The sequence below is a fragment of the Pongo pygmaeus genome, chromosome 3 (genome assembly GCF_028885625.2).
Source record: "Pongo pygmaeus isolate AG05252 chromosome 3, NHGRI_mPonPyg2-v2.0_pri, whole genome shotgun sequence".
Classification (NCBI taxonomy): Eukaryota; Metazoa; Chordata; class Mammalia; order Primates; family Hominidae; genus Pongo; species Pongo pygmaeus.
In genome coordinates this window covers 60313393-60323173 of record NC_072376.2, presented here as the reverse complement: position 1 = coordinate 60323173, position 9781 = coordinate 60313393, and the positions used below count along the sequence as shown (strand labels likewise).

Below are 9781 nucleotides of genomic sequence, written 5' to 3'. Positions count from 1 at the left end.
TGGGGACAGTTCAAGTAGTTTCTTTTTGGGTTTCAACACTATCACATCTCTAGATACCCCAATATATGATTTTTTTTTTTTTTTTTTTTTTTGAGACAGAGTCTCGTTCTTTCACCCAGGCTGGAGTGCAGTGGCGCGATCTCGGCTCACTGCAAGCTCTGCCTCCTGGGTTCACGCCATTCTCTTGCCTCAGCCCCCCAAGTAGCTGGGACTACAGGCACCCGCCACCGCACCCGGCTAATTTTTTGTATTTTTAGTAAAGATGGGGTTTCACCGTGTTAGCCAGGATGGTCTCGATCTCCTGACCTCGTGATCCGCCCGCCTCGGCCTCCCAAAGTGCTGCGATTACAGGCATGAGCCACTGCACCCGGCCCCAATATAAGATTCTAGTAAAACATGGAGTTGAAGATGGATTTAGGAACAAAGGGACCTCCTATATGGTTCTTCTTGTTCTCTGCCTCCCCTTGTCTCAGTATGGGTCCAGTGTGCTCTGGCAGGACAAGCGGTTGTGGGGAGGGGAGGGATAGCGATGCGAAAATGCTGGCAGATGGCCACTGCTAACAGGGGTTCTGAAATTACTTCCAGCCACACGGCCTCCCCACCTTTCTCCCTGGTCATGGAGCCAGGAAAAGAAAGGAGTTTGTATGGCTTCAGGACCCTCAACTTGAACTCTGCCTCAAACCCTTGTCCATTTTTCTTCCTTGGAGAGCAGTAGGATACTATTTTGAGACATGAAGGCCCTTCATTTCTGTGTTCTCATTACCTTCCCCATTACAGAGACTTCCCAGGTAGAGGACTTCCTAGGATAGCTTTCTTCTAGTGTAAGTACTGGAGCTAGAGGGAGATAGCCCAGAATTGAGTCTGCATGGATTTTTTTTTTCATTGAAATTTACCCAAGTAATACGTACACATAAGTAAAAGCAAACTATTCCTGAAGGATTTATGATGAAATCAAAAGCTGAAAATCTGTCCCCACTTCTTTCTTCGTCATATAGCAGCTTTATGTATCAGACTTCTGAGGTAAATTTAAATTAGGATAATTTTTCTTTTTTTTTTTTTTTTTTTAAGACAGAGTTTCATCTTGTTGCCCAGGCTGGAGTGCAGTGGCGCAAACTTACCTCACTGCAACCTCCGCCTCCTGGATTCAAGCGATTGTCCTGCCTCCTCATCCTGAGTAGCTGGGATTACAGGCATGCACTACCATGCCCAGCTAATTTTTATATTTTTAGTAGAGATGGGGTTTCACCATGTTGGTCAGGCTGGTCTCGAACTCCTGACCTTAGGTGATCCACCTGCCTCTGCCTCCCGAAGTGCTGGGATTATAGGCATGAGCCACTGTGCCCGGCCTCAGTATTTATTTGATAGATTTATATTGGATTCACTTTTTTTTTTTTTTTTTTTTTTGAGATGGAGTCTCACTCTGTTGCCCAGGCTGGAGTGCAGTGGTGCGATCCCGGCTCACTGCAACCTCCACTTCCCAGGTTCAAGTGAGTGTTCTGCCTCAGCCTCCTGAGTAGCTGGGACTACAGGCACACGCAAGCACACCCAGCTAATTTTTGTATTTTTAGTAGAGACGGGGTTTCACCATATGGGCCAGGCTGGTCTCGAACTCCTGACCTTGTGATCCACCCATCTTGGTCTCCCAAAGTGCTGGGATTAAAGGCGCGAGCCACTGTGCCCGCCCTGGATTCACTTTCTATAGGCCAATTAGATAGTACATTATATTTGTATTTTCTTCAGGGTGATCAACGCCAAAAGCTTGTGATGGATTAAAATAGCCACAAATTCCAGTACATGTTTGAATCTGTGCTGCCATTGTGACTTGCTTTGACCAATAAATGCAGCAGAAGTGGCACTGTGTGACTTTGAGCTTCGGCCGCTTGAAATCTCTACTCTCAGGCTTTTTGTGAACACTGTCACCTTGTGAACAAGCTTGAACTAGCCTACTTGAGGATGAGACCCTTGGAAGAGAGAGTGATCAATGGAAAATGCCTCACTTGCTCAGCTGTTACAACCATCTCAGCTGAAACTCCTGTGCGTGAGGTCAGCCTGGCTGTGTGCTGTGTGCAAATGCATGTCGCCACAGAGCAGAACTACCATTGAGCGGAGCCTAGATTAAGTTGCCAAACTAAAGAATGGGAGCAAATAATCGCTTGGTTCAAGTCACCAAGTTTCAGGGTGGTTTGTTATTCAGCAATAGATGTGGATACAAACCTAATAATGTCCTCAAACCTAGTTAATAAAAAAGAAGCATTTTCAACGAACAAATGAGCAACTGTACCTAGAAGTGACTTACTCCATGCCCAACGGGGGGTTAGTGGGTACATGGGACAGTTACACATTGTTCTCCTTTGTTGAACAGTCTCTTGTCCACGTTCCCATGCTGAAAAATTTTAACACATTTCTCAGAATTAGCTTTACATAAAGCTTTATTTATCTAATGAAAAAGCTAGTGTTTCAGTAAAATACATCTTTTATCTGGTATTTTAAAGGAAAGCAGCCCCATTTCTCTAATTTGCCTTCCTGTTGAGTATTTCACCATAGTTTTTTTTTTTTTTTTTAAGACAGAGATTCGCTCTTGTTGCCCAGGCGGGAGTGCAATGGTGCGATCTCAGCTCACTGCAACCTCCGCCTCCTGGGTTCAAGTGATTCTCCTGCCTCAGTCTCCTGAGTAAGTTGGGATTATAGGCGCCCGCCACCATGCCCGACTAATTTTGTATTTTTAATAGAGATGGGGTTTCTCCACGTTGGTGAGGCTGGTCTCAAACTCCCAACCTCAGGTGATCTGTCTGCCTTGGCCTCCCAAAATGCTGGGATTACAGGCGTGAGCCACCATGCCTGGCCTCACCACAGAGTTTAAAGTCGAAGACAGGGAAAAAAAAGATAAATCTATTTAGGTCAAATGCTAAATGCCGAGCAAAACTTGCAATAATAGAAAGCTTTTAATTGGACAACCCAGTAACTCCTGTTTAGGGAAAGTCAGTAAGATGTAGCAAGAAACAGGCAACTGGATTGAGAGCTACACAAGTAGGAAAAGCAGGGGCATTTAAACAAGTTCAGGGCCAAACTAACAAATTGGTTTTTGAGGCTTTTTGATTTGCAAGTAAACGGGGATCACCGGTTCTAATCTCATGAGTAGGATTAGGATGAAAAATTACAGTCTCTTTTCTATGATAGTTTAGTGTAATTTTTGGATGTTTGCTTCCCAAATTTTCTGTATATCGAATTTACTATTTTCTTAATCAGAATTGTGGGTAAGGATCTCCATGCATGCTGTGATCTGTCCGTGGTACTTGGCAAGCTCACCAGCAATGTGAAAGATTCCCAGCCAGCCAGGGAAGCACAGTCCATTTAAAGCCATCTGAGGTGGTGAGAGAGCATGGAAATCACCCTGGGATACCTGTTTTGGTTTGGGCAGCAGTGCTGAAGTAAGACAGCAGGGGCACAGCACATCACACACACACACACACTGCTCTGAGACAAATGCTCAGGGAGAAATTATATATGGTAGAATTCAAAGGAAGCCAGAAGGAGATTAAGTGGTAGTTGTCCAGAATTCCCAAGAGAATTGTGCTATTATCTTTGAAGGTCTTCAAAGTAGGTTTCCTTCCTAAGGTTGAAAAATTCTCACCTTTAGATTTGTTGATGGGTTTTAGTATATAGAGGAATTACTGTGCAGTGGTTGAAGACATGGATACTGATGGAACTGTTCTTTTTTTTTCTTTTTTTTGAGACGGAGTCTCACTCTGTTGCCCAAGCTGGAGTGTAGTGTCGTGATCTCAGCTCACTGCAACCTCCGCCTCCCGGGTTCAAGGGATTCTCCCTGCTTCAGCCTCATGAGTAGCTGGGATTACAGGTGCCCGCCACTATGCCCGGTTAATTTTTGTATTTTTAGTAGAGACGTGGTTTCACCATCTTGGCCAGGCTGGTCTTGAACTCCTGACCTCGTGATCTACCCACCTCAGCCTCCCAAAGTGCTGGGATTACAGGCCACTGTGCCCGGCCAGAACTGTTCTATATTGTGATTATGGTGGTCATTAAACAAACATATACGTGCGATAAATCCATAGAACTGTACATGAAAACAAAGTCTGTTACAATTAAAAACCCCAGGCTGGGCACACGGTGGCTCACACCTGCAGTCCTAGCACTTTTGGAGGCTGACTCAGGAAGATCGCTTGAGCACAGGGGCTTGCGACCAGCCTGGGAAATATAGTGAGACCTTGTTTCTACAAAAAATTAAAAAATTAGTTGAGTGTGGTGGCGCGTGCCTGTAGTCCAGCTACTTGGGTGGCTGACACGGAAGGATTGCTTGAGCCTGGGAGGTGGGGGCCATAGTGAGCTGAGACTGTGTCACTGCACTCCAGCCCGGGTGACAGAGTGAGAACATTTTTCAAAATAAAACAAAACAACAAAGCCCCACATGAGTTCTGGAGATAGAGTGCCTGGGTTTGTTTGAATCACAGCTCCATCACTTATTAGTTAGATCCTGGGTAAGTTATTTGTGCCTCAGTTACCTCATCTGTAAATGTGGGTAATAATAGTATCTACTGCATGGGGTTGCTGTAAGGATTCAGTTAATATATGTAAAGCACTTGAAAGAGTGCCTGGCTCATTTTATTACTATATAAGTGATAGCTATTATTATTATTATATGAGAATAAAGGAATAAAAAGATATATGGGCTATCATATGAGTATAGCAACTATGAGTAATCGGAAGTCTGAAATACAACAACCATGAGGTACTGGCTTTATGCAGGAAAGGAAGAAACTCTATAAGAGGTTAGTGTAAATGCTACTAAGCAAATTTAAGTTTGCTCTTTCCCTGTTTTCCAGGGAAGGCAAAAACCAAGCAAACAAAAAAATCCTCTCACTCTATTGATTCATTCATTGAATGTCTGCTATTTTCTTTTTCTTTTCTTTTTTTTTTTTTTTCTGAGACTGAGTCTCACACTGTCGCCTGGGGCTGGTGTGCAGTGGCATGATCTCGGCTCGCTGCAACCTGTGCCTCCCAGGTTCAACCAATTCTCCTGCCTCAGCCTCCCCGAGTAGCTAGGATTACAGGCATGTGCCACCTTTGTATTTTTAGTTGAGACGGGGTTTCACTATGTTGGCCAGGCTGGTCTCAAACTCCTGACCTTGTGATCCACCTGTCTCGGCCTCCCAAAGTGCTGGGATTACCAGGGTAAGCCACCGCGCCCAGCCATGTCTGCTATTTTCTAGGGCTTACTGAAAGGTTAGAAAGGATCTTGGCAGTCTTTCACTTGCATATATTTCACTTCCAATATCACCTGACACGTGACGATGTATTCTCTAACGCGTCTGCTTGTTTTGTGTATGTGTGACCTCAGTTTTTTCCAATTTACCACAGCTACCAGGTAGAGGTACTGACGGTGTCTGTGATTAAGCATCATACCTATTACAGCATCAACAATGAGAATATTAAGACCAAATAAATACTCCCACGAGATTGACTACACAGTAGGTAAACTCGGAGAATTATTTGCGAAGCCAAAAGAAGCTTTTGAAAACAGGAACCTGGGAATCCAAGCAGTGGGTGTTTTGAGGATGATCCAGATACACTTAGGAGTGTTCAGATCATGAAACTCCATGACATGAAGGAAAAAGGTGAGGCATCATTGCAATATGATGTTAAAATAGTAATCTTGGCCTGGTGTGGTGACTCACATCTGTAATCCCAGCACTTTGGGAGGCTGAGGTGGGAAGATTGGTGAAGCTAGGAGTTTGAGATCAGCCTGGGCAACAAAGTGAGACCCTGTCTCTACAAAAATAAAAAAATTAGCTGGGTGTGGTGGCACTTGCCTATACTTCCAGCTACTCGGGTGGCTGAGGCGGGAGTATCACTTGAGCCCAGGAGGTCGAGGCTGCGTTGAGTTGTGATTACACCACTACACTCCAGCCTGGGTGACCGAGTGAGAACCTGTCTCTAAAAAAAAAGAAAAAAACACCAAAAAAACCTATCTTGAACCATTCCCTTCTCACTACAAGGTCTTAATAGGGGCAGATAATATGACAGAGAGACATTCAGAGCAGGCAGAGGTGTCATCTATTTGATTCACATGAGTCTGAAATCTTGTTTTTAATGTTTAAGCATTACTCTTTGACAGTTGAGAGAAAACAATCCCCCTGGGAGGAGGAAAGCGGCCAAAAGAAAATGGAACAGCTGAGAAAGAATGGAAGTGATTCTAATGCTCCACAACACACAGCCAAGTGGAAGGGAAGCCAGGGTAAATGATCCGAGCCCGTCTACGAAACAGCCCGCCTCAGCTTGCGCGCTGGGTGCTCACTCAGTGAAGCAATAACAACTCTGTCATGGCTGACACAGCTGGAGCTCCTCCACGTTAGTCAGCTGCAGGAAACCAGCCTATGTCCATTGTGCAAGAAGGGTCTGAACACTAGAGACACAGGCACACAAGATTGCATCTCTATTCCGCTTCTCCTTGGTTGTTATGGGAAGTGAGTGTCTCAAGTTAAATAAACTAGACTCTGGGGAACTATACAGTAAAGACTTAGTGATCGGCACAGCTTGGCATTTATGGTAATTAAAGATACAAAACATATTACAACTTCAATTTGTCTTAGTAACTTTGAAGAAGATGTTATTTTAGTTTAATTAGAAGGGGGAAAAGCAGAGAGATTACGTGTAACTTTTTAAAATAAAACTTTGAACCTAATATCACATAAAAGTCAAAAAGTACTTTGATGGAATTTATTTTACTTCTTTTGGGTGTCATGAATACAAAAGAGGTGACATGCTCAACACCACAATGCTGCAGAGCCAGGTAAACAATCTAGAATAAACTTGCTTCATTGTTTTCTAGCAACCCCTAACCACCTCTGTGATCTGTGGAAGTGAGGAGTTGGTACTTTGCCATTAATTTCTCCTCCCTTTCCTGGCCAGAAGAACCCACTAATTCTTGTACCCTGTCATAGTGTAAAGTGACTACTGATTCAAAAGATGTCTTTATATTCAGATTAATGGATAAAGAAGTACAGTCATGTGTCGCATAATGACTTCTTGGTCAGCAATGGGCCACATATACAGCCGTAGTCTGGTAAAATTATAATGGAGTCAGAAAATACCTATTGCCTAATGATTTGTGTTACAATTGCCTACAGAATTCAGTACAGCAACATGTTGTACAGGTTTGTAGCCTAGGAGCCATAGGCTATACCATACAGCCTAGGTGTAGAGTAGGCTATACCATCTAGGTTTGTGTAAATACACTTTATGATGTTTGCCCAAAGATGAAATCGCCTAATGATGCATTTCTTACAACACATCCCTGTTGCTAAGCAATGCAGTACTGCACCAATACAGTAATGGAACTTTCTTAAAGGAAAATCTACTAGGAAGCACTTGATCCTAGTAGTGATCCTAGGCTGCATTAGATTGGAGGTACAATATGGAACAAATTAATACCAGATCCCAGTAGAAGTCCTCAACTAATTCTAGGCATAGAGCATCTTTCTCACGCTTTCCTGTATTTTTTTTTTTTTTTTGAGATGGAGTCTTGCTCTGTCACCCAGGCTGGAGTGCAGTGGTGCAATCATGGCTTACTGCAGCCTCAACCTCCCAGACTCAAGGGATCTTCCCACCTCAGCCTCCTGAATAGCTGAGACTATAGGTGTGTGTCACCATGCCCAGCTTAATTAAAAAATTTTTTTTGTAGAGACAGGGTCTTAACTATGTTGCCAGGGCTGGTCTTGAATGCCTGGCTTCCAGGGATCCTCCTGCCTTGGCCCCCCAGAGTGTTTGGATTATGGGTGTGAGCCCTGTTTTCTGAAATCCATTTTCTTAAGTTGTCAGGGTGATAGCAGTCAGTTTTTAGATTGTTTCTCCACAAAGGCCCAGTTCACACTTTGCTGGCTTTCTTTCCTGCCTGTTTTTTGTTTTAATTCTACCTAAATATCCTGGCCTAAGCTCTTAACTGTGAACTCCTGTTTTCAACCATAGGTAGAAATATAATGACCACAATTTTTTTTTTTTTTGAGATGGAGTTTTGCTCTTGTTGCCCAGGCTGGAGTGCAATGGCACAGTCTTAGCTCACCGCAACCTCTGCCTCCCGGGTTCAAGCGATTCTCCTGCCTCAGCCTCCCAAGTAGCTGGGATTACAGGCATGTGCCACCACACCTGGCTAATTTTGTATTTTTTTTTAGTAGAGATGGGGTTTCTCCATGTTGGTCAGGCTGCTCTCGAACTCCCGACCTCAGGTGATCCACCCACCTTGGCCTCCCAAAGTGTTGGGATTACAGGTGTGAGCCACCGCACCCAGACACAATTTTGACTTATAAAATAAATGGTATTTCATTCCCTCCAAAATAAAAACTGGAAATCAACTGCCAATCAATTTTCTCCATTTGGGAAGCTGCCACCCTCTAGAGGTAATATGATGTTGGGGGCACTTTCCAGTTGTCACCAGGACTGACGGCAAAGGGAGCTGCTACTGCATTTAGTGGCTGGGATGAGAGATACCAGACATAATGAAATGCAGTTTTTTTTTTTTTTGAGACAGAGTCTTGCTCTGTTGCCCAAGCTGGAGTGCAGTGGCGCAATCTTGGCTCACTGCAGCTTCCGCCTACCAGGTTCAAGGGATTTTCCTGCCCCAGTCTCCGCAGTAGCTGGGATTACAGGCGCCCGCCACCACACCCGGCTGATTTTTTTTTTTTTTTTTTTTTTGAGGCGGAGTCTCTCTCTGTCGCCAGGCTGGAGTGCGATGGCGCGATCTCGGCTCACTGCAACTTCTGACTCCCAGGTTCAAGCGATTCTCCTGCCTCAGCCTCCTGAGTAGCTGGGATTACAGGCACGCGCCAGCGCGGTCAGCTAATTTTTGTATTTTTAGTAGAGACGGGGTTTCACCATGTTGGCCAGGATGGTCTCAATCTCCTGACCTCGTGATCCGCCCGCCTCGGCCTTCCAAAGTGCTGGGATTACAGGCGTGAGCCACCGCGCCCGACTGAAATGCAGTTTTATATATAAAAGAACCACCTTGCCCAAGATACCAGTAGTACTCACTTTGAAACACTATAAAAGGTCTACAACATTACAAGTTGCATCTTAAAAAAATTCTCCATTATATTTAGTCTAAGAGGACTTAGAAGAGGACTGAGGAGTGGGGAGAAGACAGGAGAGTGTGAAATACTTGGGGGCTCCCATATGTTGGGACAGAATATGGTCCTCTCAGGAATTTCATGGCTCTAACTGAGTTTCAGCCTAGCTTATTTTACCAGCATTTATTTCAACATTAGGATCTGGGACTTGACTTGCCAATTGTTCATGACACAGCTGTGGTACTACTTACTCAGCTAGGAATAACAAAAGGTGTAGACTTTCTCTTTTTTCCTTTTTTTAGACAGGGTCTCGCTCTGTTGCCCAGGCTGGAGTGCACTAATGTGATCATAGCTCACTGCAGCCTCCATATCCCAGGCTCAAGTGATCCTCCTGACTCAGCCTCTCCAGTAGCTGAGATTACAGGTACACAGCACCACGCCTGGCTAATTTTTTTGGGTTTTAGTAGAGATGAGGTCTTGCTGTGTTGCCCAGGCTGGTCTTGAACTCCTGAACTCAAGCAATCCCAAAATGTTGGGATTACAGGCATGAGCCACTGCGCCTGGCCAATAAAGACTTCTGATTGATGTAGTGTTATTCAGTCATATAAAGATGAAATGTAAATAAAATGGTTAAAGTGTCCTCTCAGTTGCAGAATAGACCTCAGTTGCTAGAAATACATAGCTTTTTAAAAATCTTTATTTATTTA

The 9781-nt window shown here is 44.1% G+C and overlaps 1 long non-coding RNA gene across 1 annotated transcript; it reads left to right on the top strand.

Moving 5' to 3' along the window:
- The first annotated feature begins 407 nt into the window (after positions 1 to 407).
- On the top strand, positions 408 to 6692 carry LOC134739531 (uncharacterized). Its single transcript, XR_010126213.1, has 2 exons — positions 408 to 5630; positions 6131 to 6692. It is a non-coding gene; the product is annotated as an uncharacterized LOC134739531 (long non-coding RNA).
- Positions 6693 to 9781: the final 3089 nt, after the last annotated feature.